The sequence below is a fragment of the Zalophus californianus genome, chromosome 8 (genome assembly GCF_009762305.2).
Source record: "Zalophus californianus isolate mZalCal1 chromosome 8, mZalCal1.pri.v2, whole genome shotgun sequence".
Taxonomy (NCBI): domain Eukaryota; kingdom Metazoa; phylum Chordata; class Mammalia; order Carnivora; family Otariidae; genus Zalophus; species Zalophus californianus.
This window is the reverse complement of record NC_045602.1, coordinates 6,628,880-6,654,547: the sequence shown is the minus strand read 5'-3', so window position 1 is coordinate 6,654,547 and position 25,668 is coordinate 6,628,880. Positions and strand designations below refer to the sequence as shown.

The 25,668-nt window shown below is 53.5% G+C and overlaps 1 long non-coding RNA gene and 1 other non-coding gene across 7 annotated transcripts in view; both read left to right on the top strand.

Annotated features, from left to right (window-relative positions):
* The first annotated feature begins 7,861 nt into the window (after positions 1-7,861).
* The window catches only part of LOC113937171, a 110,628-nt gene continuing 92,821 nt past the window's right edge, over positions 7,862-25,668 (top strand). For 5 of the 6 annotated variants that reach the window (XR_003524528.2, XR_003524529.2, XR_003524531.2 and 2 more), the window contains exons 1-3: positions 7,862-8,297; positions 12,495-12,692; positions 13,280-13,435. This is a non-coding gene — a long non-coding RNA (uncharacterized LOC113937171). Of the gene's footprint in view, positions 8,298-8,540; positions 8,621-12,494; positions 12,693-13,279; positions 13,436-25,668 lie in introns of all 6 variants that reach the window. The other variant, XR_003524530.2, reaches the window with a different exon arrangement.
* Positions 10,771-10,877, top strand: LOC113938758. Its single transcript, XR_003524967.1, has one exon. It is a non-coding gene; the product is annotated as a U6 spliceosomal RNA (small nuclear RNA).

Sequence of the window (25,668 nt, the reverse complement as noted above, 5' to 3'; positions counted from 1 at the left end):
TGAAAGGTTCTCTCTCCAAATATAGTCCTATTCTGAGGCAGTGAGGGTTAGGAATCTGGGGGTGGGGGGTGGGGAACACAGTTCAGCCCATAACAGTGATTTTAAACCTCTAACATAGAATAATGGATATAGAGCATCTGTCATGGTTCCCGGCATGGATGAGATGCCACGGTGTGTTGTTTCCATTGCTTTCCACTCTATGCTTTCTACTGTATCTTGGGATAAATTCTCAACGTGGGGCAAGTCTCGATGGACCATAGGCCCTGCGGTGGTTTGGGATTTCTTTCCTCTGGCCTTCCAATTATTCTCACAGAATTCTCATAGAATTATTGCTTTTTTTCCTCCTTCAGCAGGGTCTGGGTGATGGACCATCAGCCGAGGATGGATTTTTACTGGGCCTTTAGAGCCCTGTGCATATTTTGAACACCTGCACAAAGTGAGGAGGGCCCAGGGGTCATTGAGAAGCCTGTGGAAGGGAAGCCGAGTTGCTGCCAAAGGCTGAAGTCATTCAGAGGCAGAGCCCAGAGGAGAACGCAGGTCTCTTATCACAGGCTCAGAATCCAGTAGTGCCTGCGCCCTCTGAGAACCATCAGTCCCACTTTGCTGGCACCTGGTAAACAGGGAGGCCACCCAGGCATGTGGATGAAGAGAGGCTGTCGCTCAGGACTCAGCCAAGAGCCCTCTTCTCGAAGCTCTGTTCCCGTTATATTCCGCTCCCCACCAGCCCCTTCCGCTGACTCTCGGCATCTAATGACGATCTTTTTTGTACGTGTCTGTCTGTCTGCTAACTGGCTGTCTGTCTGTCTCAGGGGCCTCCATGTCATTGGGAAATTTGCGCATCACAGCACCTGCCCGGCTGGGCACCACAGCCCCGGACTCCATGTGGATTGTCTATCAGACTGTAACCCCCTGAATGCAGGAAAAGAGTTGGGATTCTGCTTTCTGTGGGTGATTCCTAGCATGTGGCTAGGCATAGAGGAAGCTTTCTATATGCTTGTTGAATACATGAATGAATGGATTTCAGCATGGGATTGTGGAGGTGGACGAAACCTAATGCTCTTTTCTTCTGACAAGTGCAGAAATCTCTGCAATGTCACTGACTCCTTGAATACTATCTGGGATGAGGCACCCACTCACCAAGTAACGATTTCCCTACTGGGAAATATGGGCACTTAAAACTTTTTTTTAAAAAAGATTTATTTACCCATTGAGAGAGAGAGAGAAAGAGCCGTGGGGGGGGGGGGGCGGGTGTCAGAGGGAGAAGAGAATCTTAAGCAGACTCTGAGCTGAGCACAGCGCCTGATGTGGGGCTCGATCCCATGGCCCCAGGACCATGACTCCAGCCAAAACCAAGAGTCGGATGCCCAACCGACTGAGCCACCACCCAGGCGCCCCTTAAAACAATTTTTTTGTAGCTGCTGAACTCTGGCTCCTTCTATTTTATCCCGTGCTCTTAATTCTGGGCAGAACTTTGGAGGTCTCTCATCCAGGGTTTTCCAGAAGAAAGAAAGTGCTTTCCGGGGGGGCAGTGGGGTGGAGTAGTCAAAGATCATTTGAAAAACCCAATGCACCGTTATATATTTTGAAATTTGGAAAATGAGAGAAAACCCTATTATTTTAATGATAAAAACTATTAACAATAAAGGGATGAGAAATTATGAGGGGAGGAACGAAGTCGGGGGAGGAGGCGGTGATCAGGCATGAGGTGGAAACAGATTTCTCAAAATTTACCTGGTTGTATTGTTTTGAGTTTTGAACCACATGAATGTTATTGTCCAGGTGGAGTGAAGATTTAAATGTTAAAAAGGTAGGCAGGACAAACAAAACAAAAGGAGACGAGTCCTGTACTGTTGGGAGGAGAAGACACAAGGATTCCAAAGGCCATCCCCCACCCAGTTTTTTCTGCTCGCCAAAAGGGGGTGCCTTTTGATGAAGGTTAGCGGACACTTGGGTGACTGGCACCCTCTCTCTTGGGGAAGAACGGGAAGCCCAGAGAGGTGGTGTTCAGTCCAGTTCAGGCAAATCAATGCCATTTCTCCTCTTTTCAGATGTCCCGTGTGTAGAGGGATTTAGTAGAAAACGCTTTGGCCTGAAAACGGAGTTGGGGATGTTGGTGGACCCCTCCATTCGCGTTCTCATGAGTTATTACCTTGGAGCTGACATCAGGCCTAGGTGTCTGCTCCTCGGCTATGGAGAGAAACATTTGAAAATTGCACTTCTCAACTTCTCTGAACCTAGGCGTACTTTACAAAATGAAAAACCAGTAACTTGGGAATATGTGAAAAGATGCTCCTCTTCACTGACTCATAAATGCAAATGTTATTTGATTTAAATGAAAAGACGAAAACTTGTAATGATGATATACATCTATCCTTTGCAAAGAGGTATTTGTATGTGTTTGTGTAGACGAAACATTTCTGGATGGATGTATAGAAAACTATATAGGCAGTGGTTACATCTGGAGAGTGTGGGGCTCTGTGAAATGGGTGGGAAGTTCCCTGGAGATTGTATAATCTTTTGTAGACCAAATTTGTTCACTGTGGGCACATAAGATTTTCCTTTTAAAAAGGCAGCCCTGGGCCCCTGGGTGGCTCGGTCGGTTAAGCATCTGCCTTTGGCTCAGGCCATGATCCCAGAGTCCTGGGATCGAGCCCTGCATCGGGCTCCCTGCTCCGCGGGAAGCCTGCTTCTCCCTCTCCCTGTACCCCTTCCCCTGCTCGGGCTCTCTCTCTCTCATGCTCTCGCTCTCAAATGAATAAATAAAAATCTTTCAAAAAAAAAAAAAAAGGCAGCTCCTCCCGCCAACAAAAATCTAACCCCTCATAAGCCCTTGTGAAAATCAGATTGGATAACTCAATTCTCAATCCCATAAACTTTTATACGCACTGATAATGTTCCAGCCACTGGCTAATGTATGTAAAAATTGCTTCACAAACTGTTAACCACCATAAAAACTGAGAGCAAATGATTTATTTCAGATAGTACGGCTAATTAACCAAATATTTATAAGAACCAGCTTCCAGAACATCAAGACTCATTGCAAATAAGCAGTCATGGTTATTTTATTAAGTGCTAGATTTTAACAATACAGAATTACAACGTTCAAAATTACACACATAACAACTCCTTCCAAATCCTTCCAGAAAGCCAGCAAAGCAGCATGAAAAAACTTTAGGAGCCGGGAGAGACGGTACCTGTCACAAGGCCTGTGATGGGAGGGAGGCAAGGGAGAGAGGCCATGAGGCCACCATCTGAAGAGCATGGGACAGGCATCCTTTCTCAGGGGAGCCATCCTACCACTTTCACTCTTTGACTCATCCTTACTGTGACCTCTCGGCGTGCAGATGTTTAAAGATGTTGTAAGTGTTCTGTAATTCCATTAGATAACGTCTCTCTGAGCACCAGCCACCTCCAACTGCAGTCCTGGGGTAGCGACGCCTTACATCTCCCCGAGGACTCCCCGTGTACTGATGCTAGCAGGCAGGTCTCCTTAGCTTAGATTTGTACTGGAGCCAACTGGCCTGACAGCTTTATGCGAGAGCTTCTTCTTGGGTTGTAGGAAATGGGCTATAGTGTGTGTCCTAATGATCCTACGAGGCTGTGACTGGTGCATATTTCACCCTCATCTCCCAGAGCAGTGTGACGCAACCGATCAATGAGCCAGCTCTCCCATGACTACTCCAAGAAGGTAGGAGAGGGTGTGGCTTCCTAGAGTCTAAAAGGCACTACACTGCCCTTCGGGATTTTGCACCGCTCTCCTCCCCCCCACCTTCCTTGCAGGAAGCAGTGTGTGTGGCCCAGATGCAGGAGGGCTGCTGAGATCCGTCTCACCAGGCAATGGTCTCTGTAGGGAGACAGGCCTGGAGGTGCGTGGCCTGGGCTCAAGTCCCAGCTCTGGTGCATAGTGCTACTAACACCCAGGGTGGTCCACGCGGCCTCTCTGTGCCTTAGTTCTCCACCTGCGAAACGGGAGCAACAACAGTGAGATCGCCCAGTGGCTAGGACAAGCAGAGGGCTCACACCTGCACCCCCTACCCATGAAGTGGCTGTTAGATGGGAGAGAGGATAAAGGGAGCCTGGAGGCTAGCGGGGGGCCTGAGCATCTTTCTGCCTCTCTCCTTCCAGAGTCCTATTTGGGGTTGCAAGGTCATTCTGGCTGAAGTGTTTTGGAGGCTTTTGACTTGAGGGCCTGTGGGACTCCATGGGGGTTCTGGGAAAGCCAGTGGAACCAGTGTGAGTCCTGAGCAGAGGAGGGTGGGGCGGCCTGCTCAAGGCCAGGGGCTCTGAGGGGAGGGGCACCAGGCCGCGAGCAGGTGCGCCTGGCTTCTGATGGGGCTCTGCCATTGACTAGCGGCCTCTCTGGGCTCTGGTTTCCAAATCTGTAAAATGTGCGTGAGCTTACACCAAGTTGGCTCAAGGATCAGAGAGATTAGGCCTTTAGTGCAGTGTGCCAAACTGGTTTTATCAGGGAGCTCTTGGCCATACTACTGGAACTGGGCGAGAGGGGAGGAGCTCAGGACTAAAGCCTGGCTCCAGAGGGCCCGAGGGCTTCCCAGATTGTTTCCCCGGGCCCTGCAGCACCCAGGCTTGCTGCAAAGCCCTGCCACAGTTCCGTGGCCCCCAGAGTCAGAGCCTCTGATGGAGTGCTGGCCGCTTTGGTGCCATTTGTCACTGCAGCCCACCTTGAGGGAGACAAGGAGCTAGGACTGAGGGGACATGCCGGATCGGGGGGCACAGGGGGCTCGTGCCGTGCGGTTGCTGCTGGTTATATCCCGCCTGGTGTCCTTTCCCAAGCAGAGTTTTTAGGGGAAAGCCAGGTTCCCCAGCCCCCGCCCGGGGGAAGGGCCCACCCGCAGGAAGGCCTGTGGGGGGAGGGGAAGCGGAAGCTGGACAGCTCATGTCCTGCCCTCCCCGGTGCGCGCTCAGCACCCTGTGCTTCTTGGGATCTTGACGGGGTTCAGCCCAGAGTAAAGCCAACAGCCCCAGAGGGTGACATGTGCCCTTCCAGCTGGGCTGGGAGGATGTCTGGGGTTGTCCGGGGTTCACACCTGGGCCCCCAGCCCTGGGAGGAGACAGTGCTTCCGGGTGCCTTGGGGTGGCCAGGGACAGGAGGGAACTTGGGACTCAAGCGCATTCCTCCTTTAGAGTTCAGAACACAGCAGTCCGCCATAAGCCCACCCTCTGCTCTCAAATCTCATTGCTCTCATTTTAAAGCAAATTTGGGTAAACTTGACAAGTTTTTTGATCTTCCAAATTCCAGTCTTTGGGTTTAATTGCAAACCCACCCCAAATTTGGGGTGGGTTTAAGATTTGTAGCGTGCTTGTCTTGAGCTCTTCTATGCCCTGTCTTGGTTTGACATGAGCTGTTCGGGACCAGGACCACCCTCCCTGCCCTTGTGCGATCCGGCCCCTGGCTGGCACCACCCACTTCTGTCTGGAAGTGACTGGCTGCTCCCCCTGCCCCCACCATGCCCAGGTCTGTCTCTGCCCTCCAGGCACCCCCCACCCCTTGCTGCAGCCCCCTCTCTACCAGGGGGCAAATGTGAGTTCAACTTTAGGAAGAGGCAGGCAAAGTCGAGCTGAACATCCATATGGAGGATGAGCCATTTCTCCCAGGCTTCCCTTCTGGTCCCCGGCCTCTGAGAGCTGTCAACCCCTTTCTTGGAGCCCAGCCTTGTTTCCTGCTCTTCCAGCAGCTGAGGGCCCGGCTCCTGTTGTGAGCCCAGAGCTGTGTTGAAGAGCCCAGGATGTGGGAATACCATATGATCTTGCTCATATGTGGAATTTAAGAAACAAAACAAACAAGCAGAAAGAAAAAGCGAAAGAGACAAACCAAGAGACAGGCTCTTAATTACAGAGAACAGTCTGATGGTTACCAGAGGGGAGGTGGGTGGGGGTTTGGGTTAACTAGGTGATGGGGATGAAGGAGGGCACTTGTGATGAGCACTGGGTGGTGGATGGGTCATCACTACATTGTACACTTGAATCATAACACTGGGATAATAAAAATAAAGTCACGTTTACAAAAAAATAAAATCTAATTCCTCCCCCCAAAAAAGAAAAAAATAAGAAAAAGAGGGAAAAAAGAGAAGAGCTGTGAGAACAGACATCGTGAGGAGAAGCTTCTAGAAGTGTCCAGTGCTATCTCTGGGGGACCAAGTTCTACACTCAGTAGCCAGGAATGTAATCACTTACAGGTCCCTTCAACACAGTGACCTTTCCTTCTGTCTCTGAGCAGGATGACTTCTCAAATGTCAACATCTGCTATTGTCACCTAGCACTGTGCATGTCAGGTGACTTACAGCCAACTTGGAAGTGGAAATTTCAGACATTTCTGTGTGGTTTGTATAACACTAATAAAAAAGGATCCTAAAACAAAATGCAAAAGGCCCCAGAAAACCCAAACTTTCACAGATCCCCAAACCCGGTTGTGCTTCTCCTTCGTCGGGAAAGCTGGACACTGTTCTCAGTATTGTACAGACTCATTTAATCTCTTCCAACAACCCTATCAGGCAGGTAATATTATTATCCTCATTTATTTTTATTTTTTATGAACAGTTTCATTGAGATATGATTTGCATCCTATAATCCACTGCTTCTTGGTATATGACATTATTATTAACTTTGTAAAATTGTGATGAAACATGCATAACATAAAAATGCCCATTTAACCCATTTTAAGCATATAATTCAACGACGTTAATTCCATTTACACTGTTGGGCAGCCACCACCACTCTTTCCCAAACTTTTCAACCCCCCACAAACAGAAATTGTGTAACTGTTAAGCATATTATCCCCATTTTGTAGATGGGAAAACCGAGGCACAGAGAGGTAAGGACACTAGTCTGAAGTTACACAACAAACACGTTGGCGGAGCCAGGGTCTGACACAGGTAATTTGGGTCCAGAGCTTGTGTTCTTCACATCCACCACCCTGCCCTGGGTATCCAATAGCGGCTGATGTGTGCTGAGAGCCCATAGGTGCTCATGGGTTTCTTTGGTCCTTACGGGAGGTCTGCGAGATGGTGATTACCGCCCCTATTTTACAGCTGAAAAAACAGGCATGGGGAATTTGCCTAAACACAACCACAGTGCATGACAGGCAGAGTTGGAACGTGGGTCCCCCTGACCTCGAGGTTCACACTCTTCCCACCTTGCGGCACACCTTTCACAGCGACTCGTGGCTTTCCGGCCGCTCTGCCTAGCACCCAGCGCACATTAGGGGCACCAAAGGCCAGCTGAGCTTCCCTTCAAGACTGCAGTGGGGAGGGGAGCCTGGCGGTTCCCAGGAGCACTCAGCGAGTCCTGCAGATAGAGGACAATTCGTGTCAGGGTGGAGGAAACTTCATCCCAAAGGCAGGGCCTGGGTTCCTCTTCTAGGTCATGAGAGTCCACAGGCAAAGGCGTAGGGTGAAGCTGGAATTGCTTGTAGGGTTAAGGGATGCAAGTCCTCTCTCATTCCATTCCACAGATAATCCTTAAGGACCTCCCAGTGTTCCGCGGTATACGGAGGCCATATAGTCTGATCAGCCGGGTTAGAGGTTTGCACAAATTGCGAAGGTGGGGGTGGGGTTTTGGGGGACGTGGAGGTGGTGTGGTGAAAAGAGAGAAGGATTGTATCTGGGCCCAGGAATAATGAAAGGCCTCATCTAAAAAAGTCTTGAGCAATGAAATGGACTTGAAAAGAGGTGATTTTGACAGTTGCAGGAGATGCCGGGAGGCTGGAACGGGAAGGTGCACGGAGGAGGCGTCCTGGACCCGGCTGGGAAGCTTAACCGGGAGGAGGACCCGGGCGAGGCTGCGCGCGGTGCGTGCGGCGGGCGGGGCCTCTCGGAGCTCCGCCCCGGGCCCGCCCGGGGGCCGCCGCCACTTCCGTGCAGCGGAACCTGTCCCTGCGCCCGCGCTCGAGACGACGCGACCTGTTTTTCTGACCCAGCGGGAAGTGCTGGCGCAGGTGGTCTCGAATGCGTGTTCCTCTTTGCCTCTGATGTCTGGAAGGGGAATTCAGCAGCAAGGACTCCTGTCTGGAGCTCTGACCCCAACTTCCTCAATCCAGGCTCTAGAGAGGCGCCCGTAGCTGAGCCCTGGGGTCCCGCGGGCCGCGCACTCTCTCTCCCTTTCCCTGCTCTGCACCCCAGCCCGCGCTCCGGCCAGGGCGGACGTCCCTCTGTGCCCGCGCTGGCGCTTGTCCCTGTCCCGACCTGGGCTGGCCATCACCCTGCACTGGGTCGGATAGTCACAAGTCTCTCCCCTCTGAGACCGCTTCTGTTTTAAGACTGCGCATCGCGAGGCTTTCAGTAAGTGTTATGGAATGAATAGTGAGTATGTGATGCCCCCGTGCCTCCCCCAGCCAGGCAGAGCGCCCCCTCCTCCCAGCGCCCCCTCTCCCCGTGACCATGACCAGGGGGAAGCACAACCCTCAGGGTGCTTCTCTGAGGCAGGAGCGGTGCCCCCTCCACCTGGGGGCCCAGCTGCTTGTCTCTCCGTAGGCCCGGGGCCGCAAGGTGGCCACGTCTCAGGTGTGCTTCCCCTATCCTCAGGCATTCCCATCCCCATGCCCGGTGAGGCCTCAGGTGGTGGAAGAATCAGGAGCACTGCTGAGGAAGGACTCTTCCTACAGGTCTGGGCGGGGCTGGGGGAACTGGGAGCTTGCTCTGAACCCCGACGCTGCCCTGGCGCCAGCTTCTGCGCGTTCCTAGCCTGGGTAGCCTACTCCCTGCCCTTTGCACGCGAGCAGGTGGTCACCGCTGGAATCTGTGATTGGAACAGTGCCCTCCCTGTCTCTCAGGCTTGTGGAAAGCAGCTTCTTTGACTTCTTCTACCTTCCTGGAAAATGGCCTCAATTTTCTGGAAGACGGAAGGAGGATCTGGTTCTCGGAACATTCCCGCTTCTTCTCCTCGCAGATGCCACTCACTCAGTTGCATGTGAAGCCTGGGGCATCTGTGGTCAGCACTGGCTGAGGCCCGTGGTTAAGTGGTCCCCAGCCAGGGAGCCCAGCCCTGGCTTTCGGAGGCTCTGTGCGGATCTGCCTGCTCTCTCATGCCTGTCCTATGTCAAGGATGGTCCCTGCCCCCGCTCAGAGGCAGGTCAGGAAGGCCTGTGAGGGCCCTGGGGGCTTCCCGAGGAACTCTGTTCTACTGGCATCCCCAGGCTGCTCGGTCCCAGGACCCAGATCCCTTGGGCCCCCCCGGGGTGGGGTGTGACCACCTGCCGCCCCTCTTTCTGCCACTGTGCCCTTTCTCTGTGTGGCCTCTCTGGCCAGGCCCTGCTGAGCAGGGAAGCACTAAGAAGCTAAGGGCAGGAGGACGCTGGGGCCTTGCCACCTCTGGCCTGTGGCTCTCTGGTTCTGGGCCTACGTGTGGCTAAGGAGGATGAGTGTCAGTGGATTCATTTGGTGTCAGAAAAAGCAGGCGCTCTGGCCCTTTTCCGGAGGTGGTGGGCCCCTCTGTCCGTCTTTCCCGCCAGCAGTGGCCCTGGCCGTGGTGTTCTCCACGCTTCCCACCAGGGTGTCCTCATTCTAGAGGGCCGTCGGGGGCTCTCATGGAACCTTGGGTTGGAAGGTGTCCCAGGGACCCCGGTGCACTTCATCCGAGCCCTTGGTGCAAACACCGCCCCTGGCAGGCGGTGTCCACGGGGGAGCTGCTGAGGCCCCTGGGCTCTGTCATGAGTCCCCAGCAAGACGCAGACCCTCGTTTCTGTATCTGGCTGCCCGCGGGCTGTGCCGACATTGTCACACGGCTCCATGACCCTCACAGGCTGTATTTGCGTTTTCTGACACTGAATCTAGCACTGAGCACGCCGCTCACGCACGGGACGCTCAGCAAGCGGGTGTCCCTTCCTCCGGCTGCTGCCCGTCAGTTCTCTCGCCAGCCTGGGTGCTGGGCCGTGACCGGGCTTCTATTACTCTGTCTGCTTTAAGGGCTATTCAGTCCGCCCAGCGCGCTCCCTCACAGACCCCTCTCACCTCCTCTCCTGCCCCTCCTGGCTTTCGCATCACAAAGGGCTGCCCGAGCCCCTCGCACATACACAGAGGTGCTGCACTATCCAGAAGGATCCTGGGGCGCAAAGAACCCACCCAGCAGGCAGTCTGCCCCACCACCCTGCTGACCATTTCCTGGCCTCCCTGGGCCTTCTTTCCACATGCACAGCACTTGGGAACCCCTGCTCTTCCCTGTCAAAGGGGAAGGCCTCACTCGCCCCCACCTCAGTGACCCCAGGACAGCTTTATTCCCCCTGCCTCAGCAGCTCTCCCCACCTCCAGTAGGGTCAGCAGATTCTCCTTTGCCTGTTGGGCCCCCGGCTCCGGGCCACATGATCCGGAGCCCCATCACAGCTATGCAATTCTGTTCTGCTGCAACCTATGACCTTGTTCTCAAAGGCCTTAAGGTTTTTCTCATTTGCCCCAGAGTTACCTAGAGGGCTGAAGGGTGGTGGGCAGTCCCCACCCCCCCGAGGGTCAGGGCATGATCTGGTAGCAGAAGGTTCCTTCAAGGGAGCGTCATGAAAAATTTCTGATTTTCATATGGTCACAGAACAAAACGAAACCGTAATTGCTTTGTATGGTATCCCACTAATCTAGTGGATTATTATATTCTCTTATGAAAAATGTTTGACAGTGCCTCTAGGGGTAAAATTAGAGCATGCGTTGGGGGGGGCTTGATGGGTGCCTGTTGTCACGGGATGTGCCAAATCGCATGCCTGCCCTTTCCCCCACCTACCCCAGTTCCCTGAAGGCTGAGACTCATTGAAAGTCACAACTGCGTTTTCTCGTGCTTGCTTCGGCAGCACATCTACTAAAATTGGGACAATACAGAGAAGATTAGCATGGCCCCTGCACAAGGATGACATGCAAATTCACAAAGTGTTCTGTATTTAAAAGATAATAAAGTCACAATTGTTTTTTCTTTTCAAGTCTGTTGAGAAGGTGCAGAGTTTTGCCTTCTGAGCATGGATGCTCGATCCAGTGTAATCATGCATTGGTTAAATAAGTACAATTTCTTGAACGCCTGCTCTCTGCCAGGCACCCTGCTAGGTGGTCTGTGGGGAGTGAAATGAACAGGGCAGAGACACAGACCACCCTCACCCTCTTTGATGTCAGTTTAAAATCCCAAGTCTGCCATTTACCGTGTAACCTCGGGCAGATCATTGAATCTTTCTGAGCTTCAGTGCTGTTATCTATCAAACGAGGTTGGGAATTCCCGCCTTGCTGCACTTGCCTGGCATATAGCAGGTGCTCAATAAATGGCCACTATTTTTCTTCCAGGCCATGGGGTGTCCTCTTTCTTCTTACATGGAAATTGCCTGTTGGCTCTGGAGTCAGCTGGCTGTCCTGAGGTTTTGAGTCCCTTGGAAGAATTCTGGGGAGTTGGCCGATTGGCTCCAGGAACTTGCCAGGCTGGCGGCCGTGCGGAGTGACCCAGAGTTGGAGTTGTCACTATGTCCTGTTCTCATTTCTGTTTCTCTGTGTGCTTTGTAATTGGGCCACTCTTTCAGTCAGCTAGAGCCGTTAATGACCTTGAGAAAGGATCCCAGCCCTGAATATAGAATCCTGCTCTTTTGAAGTCACCCACTTTCTTTGTGGGTCTCGATGTGTGTGTGTGTGTGTGTGTGTGTGTGTGTGTGTGTGTGTGTGTTCCCTCGTGGGCATGCCTTCCCTTGCGCTTTGATGTTGCCTCAGTAACAACAGCGTTCAGAATTATTAATTCCTATTGCACAGTGAGGTGCAGTTTTATTACACAGAAAGGGGGAAAATATAATTGCTGTCTCGAGTAATCATTTTCTGAAGGCTGCGAGCCTAACCTTTCATTAATATTTCATTTGTGGCCAGGGTGGGTAACTGGGATAGGCCTAAAAATCTTGTTGTCCCCTACGCGTGGAGAGATCACGAGCTGGGGGACCCGGGGCCAGTGTGTGCTCTACAGTTGTGTGCAATTATTTCTAAAATTAAAGATGTTTAACCCATTAGCTCATAAGAAAGTGGAGGAGAGGTTTATAGAGACACAGCTCTTTACTGAGTGGGGTAAAGGTGCAAGTCCCAGGCAGAACCCATCTCAGCCCCTCCACTGGGGAAGCCGTGTCACCGGCCCCTGCAATGGATTTGGGGCATGGGATCTGGGGGGCCATTGGCTCCCTAGTCAAAGCCGAGCTCCCGGGTCATGGGGATGGACATTCACAGGTCACTTGGTTGAAGGATGCCATGGGAAATGCTGTGGTCTTTGATGTTCTCTGGAGTGAGGCCCTTGAAGTGTTCAAAGTGTCTCTAGGTGGAGGGCCGAAGGCCGATTCCTGGACTGGGAACCCGGGAGACTCTGCTCTTGGGGCAGGGAGGCAGGCTACTGGGGTGGTGGGGAGCAGAGCCTTTGGTGACTAACAGCGATTCTGGATTCTGATGAGCTTCCTTCCCAGTCCTGGGGAGTCCGGCTGGGTGGGGACCCAGGGCTGGCTCCTGGGGGGGGGGGGGCCCTGCTTCTCATATCCTCACACTATTTCACAGACATGAGCCCATCTGACCGTGGGAACAGCCTCCTGAGACCGGTGGGAATGTGGTGACATCAGCCGTTACCCCACTGGCTGGTCAACTTTATCTCATGGGATCCTCTGACAACCCTCGAGGGAAGAGATGCTCCCTTACAGAGGAGGAGGCTGGGACTTCTGGCTCAAGTTACTGATTCCTGAGGTCACCTGGCCCTAGGTGAGCTGGGATTAGTCAGTGGCCTGCCTGGGTGCAGGTGACCGTGGATCCTGGCAGGGGTGTGGGCTGCTCAGCGTTTGGTGACCGTGGAGAGCGGATGTGTGAGGCCCACTGCACTGTGTGCTCTTGCCTGCCAGGACTCCCTTCCTGTTTGTGCCGGCAGGGGTCCTGACTCCTAACCCAGGGTGCATCCACATGAAGGGAAAGATCGCTAAACTGTATAAGCACCATTGGGATTTTTAAAGAATATCCCTGCTCAACCCCGGAGTTGCTGTGTTTCTGTGTTCTTGGGCTTACTGTGTTTTCCTAGAAAAATAAATCAGTAAAAAACATTGGCCAGTAGGTTTATTGCCATATATCATTAGTGACAAAGGGGGTTGTCTTAGTTATTAATCATCTGGGGATTTCTAGACATTTGTGCTCACATTTGTGCCCAAAGACGTGGTGTTGTCAGGGGTTCTCTCTTCCGGAGAAAGGCCCCAGGGTGGGGACGCCCTGAGACTGAGTTGGGGGCCGTGGGGGAGGCTGGAGAGAGAGGCGTGGGAACTTAAGGAGTAGCTGTGAGATTCAGTGTTTCTTTATCTCAGGACCTGGAGCAGGGAGGAAGATGGCAGGACAGAGGCTGATGGTGGCCCCTCCATGCCAGGCACTCTCTGGTGGTCTCGTGTGACCTGCTGGCTGCGTGTCCCGTTCTACACACAGGGAAATGGAAGTCCTCACACAGAACAAGACCCGGGCACCAGGTGAGTGCACAGAGCAGGATTTGAACCCAGGTCCTGCCCTCGCCAGCCCAGGGGAGAGCTGACCCAGCAGAACAAAGCGGTGGCCCCGGGCTCCCTTCTGCCCGACACATCCATCGTCCTCCCTTCGTTCCGTGCTGCTGTAACTCTGCTCCTGCCAGATCCATACCCGCTAAGAAAACCACTTCTAAAGAGGTTTCAACAGGGGCTGCATTTTGTTTATTTTCCCCTTACTCATTCCATTTCCCAAACAGTATAAGGTATTGCTTGCAGAAAGCTTGAGTTTTCTTCCCTGATCCCATGCCCCAGAAGTGATTGCAGCTCAGGACCTGGTGTGTGGGGCACCAGACTTTATTTCTAGGCAAATAGGAACCTTTAAAAATACGGGTAGATATCTACACACGGAGAACTTTTCATTTATACAGAATGGGTACCTATAAGCAGAGTTATTATAGCAATATTTATAAAAGCCAAAGACTGGAAAAACCTGCAATAAAATCGCCTGAGTAGGGGTTCAGTTGGATCTGTGATACAGCCTTCGATAGAATTACTGTGTTACTGGGCTGTTAGGAAAAGAACTGTCCACATACAGCCATGAGAGCTGCTTACAATATGTCATTAAATAAAAAAAGTGAAGGACAAATCATATGCATCATGTGGACACACTTAATTTCCATGGCAGCTTCACACAGATGCACTGCTGGCATGGGCAGCCCCCGCAGATGCAGCCTAGAATTCTCTGTGCGGCTTTGACAGCGGCGAGAAGCTAAGCTGCCTGTGACATTGGGACGCCTCCAGAGAGACATGGCCACCCCAGAGGAAGTTACTTGCTGCCATGTGCAGGGGAAGTCCTGTGGTAAATGCTCCGGTAGGGGTGGAGGGGGGGAAGGGCTGCAGGCAGGGGAGACTGTGATGACCCCAATTTTGAACTGAAGCCTTCCTGGGGGGCAGCGCCTCAGAACTGTTCAAATGATTGCACGGACCCACTTCATTTCTACACAGGCAGAAACCCAGGCCCAGAGAGGGAAAGTGATGTGTCTGAGGTTACACAGCAAGGTCATGGTGGGGCTCAGCAGGCTCCCCAGGACCCTCTGGGGGGGACTCTGGAGCCTGTACTGGGGTGGGGTGGACTGGGGCTGCACCAGCCTCCCCACGTGCCTGTTTTCTTCTCCTTAGGGTCATCTCAACTTTCCTTTTCCTCCCTCTTCTTCCTCCTTCTGCCTGCAACCCCCTCAGTTTGGTCTACATACTCCCTGTCAGAGTTGGGGAACTTGGGGCAACTTGGTGAAAACCCTGGGTGAGAATCTGGTTTGATGCATTCTCCTTGGAACCCTTGGATGTCCCTGGTAGGTGCTGTGTGCACGTGTGTGTGTGCACGTGTGGTGTGTGTGTGTGGTGCAGGCATGTGTGTAGTTCGTGTGCATGTGTGGCGTGTGCATTCTTGTGAGTGTGCACGTGTGTGTGTGCATGCACGGTGTGGGTGGTGCATGCCTCTATGTGTGTGGTGCAGGCATGTGTGTGGTGTGTGTGCTGGTGTGGCGTGTGCATTTGTGTGAGTGTGCACGTGTGTGTGTGCACGCAGGGTGTGGGTGGTGCATGCCTGTGTGTGTGTGGTACAGGCATGTGTGTGGTGCGTGTGCAGGTGTGGCGTGTGCATTTGTGTGAGTGTGCATGTGTGTGTGCATGCACGGTGTGAGTGGTGCATACCTGTGTGTGTGTGGTGCAGGCATGTGTGTAGTTTGTGTGTATGTGTGTGTGTGCATTTGTGTGAGTGTGCACGTGTGTGTGTGCGTGCACGGTGTGGGTGGTGCATGCCTGTGTGTGGTGCGTGTGCATGTGTGGCGTGTGCATTCGTGTGAGTGTGCACGTGTGTGTGTGCACGCACAGTGTGGGTGGTGCATGCCTGTGTGTGGTGCGTGTGCATGTGTGGTGTGTGCATGTGTGTGTGTGCACGCACGGTGTGGGTGGTGCATGCCTGTGTGTGGGTGGTGCAAGCGTGTGTGTGGTGTGTGTGCATATGTGCCATGAGCATTTGTGTGAGTGCGCACATGTATGTGAGCACACGTGTGCTGGGTGTTAGAGGAGACAGAGGGTGACCCCTAACCGCAGGAGTGTTTAAACTGACCCAGGAGTGGGGGCAGCTGCAGGCTGCCATGTGCCCCTTTCTGCAGGCTGCCAGTGGGAGACGTGTCTCACCAGGGCCGGTGCCTCCCAGCAGAGCCTGGGACTCCGGGTTTAGAGAGGCAAGCTCTCAGAAATAGTAAACCACTGTTTTCTTGCCGGCTGTTTGCCCTTATTAATTCAGGTAGCAATTACCCATTCCGAATATTTGGCGACTAATTAGTTTTTCCTGTGGAGAAGGCAGAATGAGGACTGTTTTGCTCTGACCCGATCCACTTTCTCAGTTTCCCGAGGAAGGGGCTTGGGGCGCCAAAGGAGGGAAGAGGCAGAGGGTGAAAGAAACCTGCCCGACGCCTGGGATGCCCCTTTAGCTGTCAGGTCTCTGCTGCAAGTCTATAGCATGATAAAAATAACCCACCCGATTTTGGTTTTGTTCTTGCTTTCATGTTGCCTGGCCCATTTCCCCTGTGGGTGCTGCTCTTGGCAGTTTGCCTGATGATGTAGTGCTGGTGTCAGAGCAAAAGTCCCAGGCTACTTGCTGAGCTGGGGTCCCCCCTTTGGAAGTTGTGCCCTCTGAATCCACCAGGTGACCAGGGACCCTGAGTGCAGGGGCAGTCCTCTCACCAAGGACAGGCACAGGCTTGGGGGGCTGGGAGGCCAAGGGGCACACAGTTCGGGGGGACAGGTTGGAAGGGAGAGCCAGGGGTCCTGAGCTCAGCTGTGAGTTGACTTGGAGATGGTTTCTTCACCTTGAAGCCCCTTCGTCAACATCTGGCCTTGATTCACCTTTTTAGTGCTTGAACCTCTTGCTCTTGGGGGTCTAGTCCGGGCCGTCACTGATCATAGAGGAGCCTCTCTGAGAGGGTCCCAGGAGGTAGGAGGGTTGGCAACTCAAGTCTGAGCAGCGTCCTGAATTGGAACACCCCACAGGCATGGGTCTATTTGGGGGAAGTGGTTAATAGGTAAGTCAAACAAACATTGCTCTACCTTTTCTGGGGACTGGGGAGTGGGGGGGGGTCAGGCCGTGGGGAGCTGGACCCAGAGCTGGGCACTGCAGCCCCGCTTACCAGAATGGGGCAGTGGGGCGCTTCCTCTGAGCCCCTCGTGTGCTTGCTGCCCGCAGGGACACTCATGGCTCCGTGAGATCCTGGCTCTGTGTCCAGCACCGTTGCGGTCTCTGTCCCTACAGGGCACTCTCCACCTGCCTCCCGTTTCAAATGAAAATTTCTGACCGCGGTTGGAAGGCCTCCTGGCCACCTTCTTCTTGGAGCCGAGTGGTGGGGCCTGGTCTTGGCTCGGCCTGCTGCCGGACTTCCTCATCCTCTGTGGCCACCCTTACAGACCAGTGCCCGCTGGCTGGCTGCACCCCCCGCCACCCAGCTGCAGAGGCCTCCTTCAGCCTCACCAGGCCCCTGACCGCTCTGCACGTGCCTGTCTGTCTGTCTGACACAGCTGAGCCAGCCCTGCTGATGCAGGGATTTGGCTCCAGTCACTCGCACAGTTGCACTGCTTGCCCTATAACTTACTGCAGCTCAAGGCCATGGACCTTGTCTTCTGGTATTTGGGGTTTCCCCGGGGTGCCACGGCTTGTGCTCTGTGCTAGAGGGTGGCCGCTGACTGGCGACACATTCGGGCTGGTTTCTCCCAGCTATGGTGGCTGCAGGTCCTGTTTAGATAGGCTCAGGGAAGGTGCCAGGGCCTTGGAGTCAAGCCTGGCTCTGAGTCCCGGTTCTTCTAGTTGGGTGTGACCTTGGGCAGCTTATGTCATCTATTTGAGCACCACTTCCCGCATGATGCCCGGGTCTTGGGTGTATGCTGCCCGCATAGTTGGTGCCAGAAGGAGCCAGACCCTCAGGGTTCCCAGGGGGTGGCCTCCCCGGCACAGTTCACATACAGCTCGGACAAGTGGTCTTGGGGTCTCCCTTTAATGCCCCAGGAGTCTGTGGGGAACAGAGCATTACTGCCTTCTCCTTGGAGCCAAGAGAGAATCCCCCCCGGCCCCCGGCCCTGGCTGGGATTTGGGTCAAGGCCCCTCCCAGATGGGTCCCAGGTTACCCGAGGGGCTGCATTTAAATCAGCTCCCACACCGAATTTCTAGGCTGGGACATGAGGTGGCTTTGGGACCCAGTCCAGCCACCCTGATGGCTACAGACGGGTTTCCTCCAGGGTGTGAAGCTTCAGACACAATCCCTTCAGCTGTCTTGGGAAATGCAAAAACACCAGGTGCAGTCCTGTCGGTTAGAGTTTCCATTTACATTACCTGGGGCTTTTCTGTCCAGCCTCCCCCGCCCCCTCTTGCAGCCAGGACTCCACTGTTCCCAGGTCACAACCACTCGAGGAATGTGCCAGTCAGCGAGGCCGGGCTGCTCACTGCGGGCGGATGCACCTGTCACAGGGACTGTTCACCCCAAAAGGTAGGGCGACACAGCATCTTTGGAGGGAGGGGTCCTTGGTCCAGATCCCTCTCATTACCTGGGCGGCCTTGGGAAAGGCCTCGGAGCATGGAGACTGTCGTGCTTCCTTGGCTGTGGGGTGAGGATGAGGTAAGCTAAGGGACACAGTAGGTCTGGCATAGGGCTTGAGAAGTGACAGCTGATAGAACAGCAACTATCCGTGGCAGGCTTCCTATCTCCCAGCTCTGTGGGGTGCTTGTGAGTGTCACCGCATCCGGATGGCACAGCGATCTTACAGCGTAGAAAGCCTGATTACCCCCATCTTACTGGTGGGGAAACTGAGGTGTGGAGGAGTGAAGTAAGGTGCCCAAGGTCACCGAGCTGGTAGGAGGCAGAAGCCCGCATTTGTACCCAGGCCGTCGAACTCCGGGGCCTGTGCTGGCCCCCGTCCCCATTCTATGCAGGATGTCACCACCCTTGCAGGTTGCTGGCCAGTGTACCTCCCTGGGCTGCACAGCCGTGGTCCAGGGCCCTCAGCGGCTCCTGTCTCTTGAAGTCCCCAGTGGGTCGTAGGTGGCTGGCACGACCTGCCCAGGCCCCTGAGCTGTGGTGAGCCAAAGCCCCTCGGCAGCCCTGGGGAGGCCAGCTCCAGATCCTGCCGCCCCACCTGCAGGCGGGCTGGAGCTGGGGAGAGCGTGGGCTTAGAGCCAGATGAGGCTGCTCTCCTCCAGCTCTGACGTTCATGACTGCGGACCTTGGTTTTGTCACTAATAAGAGTAAGACAGAGTGGCTACTATTATTATGGAGACTATTCTTTAAAAACTTTTTAAAGACTTTATTTTCAGAGCACTTTTAGGTTCACAGCACCATTAGGAGGAAGGTGCAGAGAATTCCCCTATACCTCCTGCCCCCCACACAGGCACAGCCTCCCCGTTATCAACAGCCCCCTCCAGAGTGGGACGTTTGTTACGGTTGGCGAACCTACGGTGACATGTCGTCATCAGTGTCACCCAAAGTCCACGGCTGACATCACAGTCTTCTCTTAGTGTGTACGTTCTGTGGGTTTGGACGAATGCACAGGGCCATGTGTCCACCATTATCATACATACAGAGTAGTTTCCCGGCCCTGAAAACCCTCCGTGCTCTGCCTATCATCCCTCCCCTCGCCCCTCCGTAACCTCGGGCAACCGCTGATCTCCTTATTGTGTCCATAGTTTTGCCTTTTCTAGACTGTCGTATGCTTGGAATCCTGCAGGATGTGGTCATTCCAGATTGGATTAATTCACCTAGAAATACGCATTTAGGTTTCCTCCATGTCTTTTCCTGGCTTGTAGCTCATTTCTTCTTAGTGCTGAGTAATATTCCATCGCCTGGATGTTTCACAGTTTATCCGCTCACGTGCTGAAGGACATTTTGGGTGCTTACACGTTTTGGCAATTAGGAATAAAGCTGCTATACACATCCGAGTGCAGGTTTTCATGTGGATATAAGTCTTCAACTCCTTTGGGTAAATACTAAGGAGCATGACTGCTGGATCATATGGTAACAGTAGGTTTAGTTTTGTAAGAAACCGCCAAACCGTCATGCAAAGTGGCTGCACATTCTGCATTCCCGTCAGTGACGCATGAGCGTTCCTGTGGCTCCCTGTCCTTCCCAACACGTGGTGTTGGCAGGGTTCCGGGTTTTGGCCAAGCTGATCGGCATGTAGTGGTGTCTCCCTGTGGTTTTAACAGGTGTTAGCTTTCCTTTTTAGCCTCACCTAGATCCCCCTGCTGTTTCTTTCTATGCTTTGTTTATTGTTTATTCAACAAACCTTTCTAGAAGAACTTGTCCTTTTAAGTGTGTGGGTTCATGAGCACGACTCAGCGCTTGCACATTGCCTGTTAGAAGCTGCGCCGTGCCTTGTACACGTGCGTGTTGCATGCGTGGTACGTAATTCTAGGACGTAGGAGCTAAATGGCTCCAAAGAGGGACTCTGGCGGAGGTACTGGGAGAGGCGGGGGGCGCACATCACTGTGGCATTTGGCTGCTCCTTTAGGGTCCAGGCAGGGACCCCTCCTGCCTGTTCTCAGCTTGTTCTCAGCCCCGCAGAGTGCCTGAGCTGCAGTAGACACTCAGGACAGGTTTGTTGAATAAGAGGAAATCAAAGAAGGGTTCCTAGAGGAGGTGGCTTTTAAGCTGGGGGAGAGAAGTGGGGGGAAGGGCATGTACCAGGCTCAGAGTCATGGAAATGCATGTAGCTTGCAGACTGCAATCAAGCAAGAGTTCTGGTTGGGCTGTGTTTTGTCACAAGCTGTGTGTTTGGGGCAAGTGAATTCCTGGAGGAAAGTAATAAAGATCCATCTGTTTGTTCAATAAACATTTCCTTGCCATCTAGCCCGTTGATGCCAAGTGAAGGCTAACACGAGGCTGTGGGCAGCGCTGGCAGGCTGCTGGGGAAACCAGTCAGGCGCCCGTGATGTCCTGGGCACTGGGGGGGGCTCATGCAGGGAGGGGAGCATTGGCAGGATGGCATCAAGCCAGGGTCAGTACACAGGGCGCCCTGAGACTGTGGCTTCACGGGGGAGCGGGCGTCAGAGAGGGGAGGGCAGGCAGAGCAAGGAAGCTGCTAAAGCTTGGATCTGGGGGTGCAGGAACCTCGGTGTGGGTGCCCTGGGAGGGCCCTGGTCACGCCGTGCGGAGACTGCAGGGCATATGATGGTGCTCATGTTGCATGAGCTAGGAGTCGCCTGGTAAAAGTGCAGATCCTTGGCTTCATCCTGGGTGGAGAACACAGAGATGTTGACTCAGCGGGGCCCAGGACCGTGCATTTTCATTTTGTGGGCGTGATTTTGGCACCCCAGGAAATCCTGCTGCTGCTGCCGGCCCTTTGACATCGCAGAAATGCCTCTCTCGGAGCCGGGAGCCTAAGGAAGCTGGAAACCCTTGCGAGTCCCTAACCTTGCTGCTTCTGCGGGAGCCTGGGAGGCTCGCGTCCCGACCACCCAGTCTCTGCTGGGCCCGGGGGACATGCTCCCGGCGGCACATGGGCAGGGACGTCCCACTGGGGCCTGATTTCCCTCCTTGGTAAGGTGGCGGTCCGACAGCTCATCGCTCGCTTCATCTCATTTCGCACGTTGCCATATTCTTCCCTGTTCAGGAAGCAATTTCAGATGTGGCTTATATGGTATCAAATATATGAATATGGGGCAGATATTACGAGTGGGAGACACAGAGAGTGGAAAACAAAGGAGGGGACGAAACAGAGCGAAGAAGAGTGATGCTCAGTTATCTGGGCTGTCACTCCCCTTTAACGTGTTCTCATTTCTTTCAGGGTTTATGGCTGTGAGAAGGATTAGGGTTTAAGCTGCCAAAAGCCTCACATCTCTGTAGAAGCTAAAGCTACCAAAGCCGTACCTGATTTGCTTAATGAAATGTTGTGCTTCCCTAGCAGGTGTGCGGTATCGAGTGAGTATTGTCTGGCAGTGAGAAAGTCTGGATGCCCGGCCCGCATCTGAATGCGGGGTCCTGGGCCTGCTGGCTCAGGCCCCCCGAGAGCCAGGCCTCGGGTCATCCAGAGGTGGCCACCCCACCCTTGGGGGCCTTCCAGGAGCCAAAGGGGCCATGCGCCTCCATCTTGAGGATGTTGGGTAGAAGGAGAAGCCCCTGGGATTCCATCTGCTTCCTGGTCCTTCAGGGAGAGGGAGCGCCCTGGTTTAGGAGCGTTAAAAGCCACGGCCGCACTCTGGTGGGATGTCCCTCGGGCGGGTCTGTCCCCGCACACGACTTGCCTTTGGGTTCCCGGCGGTAGGAATCGCCTCGTGGGTGAACGGAGCTCCCAGCAGACTGAGCCAGATCAACCACAGCAACAGCCCCCGCTCCTCTTCCCGGGGGGCGGGCCCACGTTGTGCTGTTATCTGCCAAAACATGGGATTTCTGAGATTTGTGGTAAGTTTTTGGTTTTGGACTCGAGCATTTGATTCTCCTCTTTCCAGTGATCTTCCTTTTCTCCCCTTCTTGAACTTCCTCAGAAACACGAGTCAGATGCGGCATCTGCTGTGTGTGCGCGCGCGAGGGTGCGACCTTCTCTAGATAGTAGTTATTAAGCAAAACCAAAGGGGAGTCTTCTGTGAGGATATTTGCCACTTACACGATCGTTAATTGAGGTGGTAAAGTGTCGTATTCCTGGGTCCTGACTTCACTCCCACCACACCTGGCTTGAGAGCTGGGACTGGTCGCCTAGTTGATGCCACCCCATCCCCAAGGGTGGCTTCTCTCCTCAGACATGGTCTTCAGCCCCTGCCCTCCACCCTCTCTCCCACAGTCTGGCTTTTCCAGGGCCATTCATGTTGGTTCCTGCCACAGGGTCCAGAGCCCCCTGGCACCTGCAGATCTTGGCTGGTGAGGTCCTCTGGTTGGAGGGAGGAGTGTGCATTTGGGTGTATAGCCCAGGGCTCGCCGTCTTGGGGGGCATTCGTGTGGGACCTGTGGGGATCCTGGAGGCCAGTGAGGGGGATGAGGCAGGGCCGAGGTTGGGCTGCTAGTGCCCATGGGAGGGCCCCGGGTCGCTGTGCGAGGCCTCAGGAAGGGTGCAGAGGCCACGTGGCAGTGCTGTGTCCTCTGCCTCTAACGGCCCCCTCTCTCCAGCCCAGGGCTTTGGAAGAACAGAGGCAGCTAAAGAACAGGGTGCTCAGGGGGGGAACACTGGAGCTGGTTTCCAGGCTGGGAACATACAGGTCGTCTGGGCCGGGAGAGCTGGGGGGCCGGGTTGGGCTCACCTGGGGGGCAGAAGCCATGGATATGGGTGAGCTGGTGGCAGTACCAGGGAGAGGTGGGGGGAGCTAGCTTCTCCACGGGGCGAGAGCTGGCCTCACGGCCTCAGATGGAAGGTGGTGGCCAGATGCATGGACCGGCCTGGTGGGTGACCTGGAGGGAGTGGTCAGCAGGGATCTAGGCCGGGACAAACCCCTCCTCCTTCCTTCCCTCCCTCCCTCCCTTCCTTCACGTACTTATCACTTGCCTTAGGCGTCCTCTCGGGCACTGGGGAGATGGTGAATGTGGCATGACCCCGCCCTCAGCAGCTCTCTGGTCTCTGACTTCTTGGGGTAGGAGGGTCTGTAAACACTGGGTCGGGCCAGGCCCCAGAGTTTCCAGCAGCCCATGTGGAAACAAGGATTAGGGGTGTTTCTGTAGCACCTTCCAACAAAGAAGGAGGCCTTTCAACCCTCGCAGTGGCGCAGGTTGAAATGAGAGGCGCACCCACTGGTGCTTTCAGGCACCCCCTCGTCTGGGTCCTGCCTCAGCCCCAAGGAGCCTGCACGGTCACCACCAGCACCTGGTGGCTCAGGACCCAGGCTTGGGAGAGGAAGCGACTTGCCCCCAGCCCACGCAGCATGCCCCAGCCTCACACGGCGCCAACCTGCTGCCGATGTAGACGGGATGGTGAGGCAGAGAACATTCCAGAGGCTCTGGAAGAGAGAGGACTCTGGGTGTTAATGGGGCTTTATTCAAAGTGGTCTAAAGGATGAGGCACAAGTAGATGGATTAGGTTAACTATACAAAATTGTCATTTTATAGGGCCAAAGATGATCAAACGTGGTTTCATGTGGTCTGCCTAACGTTGGAAGGGCATATAAAGAAAACTCATATTGTATTTTAGAAGAGGGGGGTTGTCTCATTCTGACTGAGACCGTCCCTCCAAGGAAACCTGTTCTGCAGTATTTCTCAGAGTGTAATCCGAGGATCCATTCGGGGTTGGGGTGGGGGTAGGAGTTTAACTGTCACTCTTTGAAGGCATAGCCCCGTGTTCTCCTGGGTTTAGAGATGTCCTGTGACATGTTAGTTCATCAGCCACAAGTATTTTCAGCTTCTGTTCCAGTCTGTGTGTTGCACTTTGGTATCTTTTGGGATAAGCAGTGTTTACCATCTGCTACAAAATGTAGTTCCTTTTCCACCCCTGTGTTAGCCAGGGTTCTTCAGAGAAACAGAACAGATAAGGTGTGTTGTGTGTATGTGTATAAAACATGTATGCATACGTATACGTGAAAGTGTGAGAAAGCAAGTGAGAGATTTTAAGGAATTGGCTTACATGATTAAGGAGAGTAGCAAGGCCAAAATCTGCAAGGTGGGCCATCAGACTGGAGACCCAGGGAAGACCTGATGTTGCATTTCAAGTCCAAAGGCCGTCTTTGGCCAATTTCCTTCTTGTTTGGGGGACGTCAATCTTCATGCTATTCAGCCCTTCAACTGATCGGAGGAGGCCCACCTACATTATGGAGAGCAGTCTGCTTACTCAAAATCCACCAATTCAAATGTTCATTGTGTCTGTAAACATCTTCATAGGAACTTCCAGAATAATGTTTGACCAAATATCTGGGCCCAGCCAAACTGACATACAACTAACTATTACAGGTCCTAAAATTACATCTTTCCAATATCCAGAAGTTTCTTTGGTTTTAGAAGGCTGATGTAGTTAGTATATGCAAGGTAGGTTCCAGATTCCATGGAGTGACAGAAATGCATAAAACTCCATGAGCAAGGCTGAATTCTTTCTATCAATTAATTATTGGGCATAGAATAGCCATTCTATGCCTGTTTTGGACAGTGCAAGCATTACATAATTTATAAAATAGATCACAGCTCAGAGTCTTCTTTGCTGCAAGTCAATTTTTTTTAATCAAACCTTCCCTCCCTCCCTCCCTTCCTTCCTTCCATGTTTATTGGGCATCTAATATATTCCAGGTACTAGGCCAGGCAATGGGGACATCTCACTATCATAGTGACTTAGAGCCTGAGAGGGGCTCCTGGTGTAGAGTCAGTCTCCTAAAGGTTAGAATTCGGCCTCAGGAGCTGGGTTCCCTTCCTGTTCTCTAAGGCTTCCTTAGCAACACAAGGTCTTACATGCAGCCTGCAATAGGCCTGGGTTGTCCTGGGGGCAACACCCCATCTTTTACAGTGCATCTTTTCTTCTAAACAGAGGGGTCTTAATCCCCTTTCCCTAAAGGTGGGGTTGAGGACCAGCAGCTTCACGTGGTTGGAAATGCAGACTCTCAGCCTTCCCAGTGAGCATCTGCATTTTAACAAGATCTTCAGGGGAGACTCCTATGCATGAAAGTCTCACATGTGCTTCCCTTGTCCTTGTTTCCCTTAAGGACACAAGAAAGTTCCACGTAAAGTCTGGAAGAATTGAGGGCCTAGCCAATGGACTAGCCTGCTTGGGAAGATTTTCACCCGGTGTAAGAGGCTGGAATTTCTTCTGAAAGAGGCCTGGGTGGCCTCTTCTTGGGCTCAGAGAGGGGTGGATGGAGGCTCCCCCCGAGGAGGAGAGCCTGTGTCTCTGCACCTGCATTGTCCTCTCAAGAGGCTTGGGCAAGATCCTTCACTTCTCCAAGATAGTTTCCTCTTGTATAAAATGGAGATGATAAAAAAAAAAAAAAAAAATCCTCTTTTCTGAGTTGTTGGGAAAATTTGCAGATCCACAGGGTGTGGATGGTGTGTTGGGAGCCAGGTGTGGCTCGTGATGTCACCGCGGCAGCAGGCTGCACAGGGTGCGGGGGGTGCTGGAGCCTGGCTCCTCATCGCTGAGTGGGGGTAACGCCTGCTGCGTAGGCTGGCCCGAGGATTAAGAGACTCTGCATGCACAATGCTAAGGTGACAGCTTTTATGTTCATAACAACTGGCTTGTGTAACTGCCCTGCATGCAACGGCGGTATGCTCTGGTTTCAGGGAGGCCCCGGCACCTGA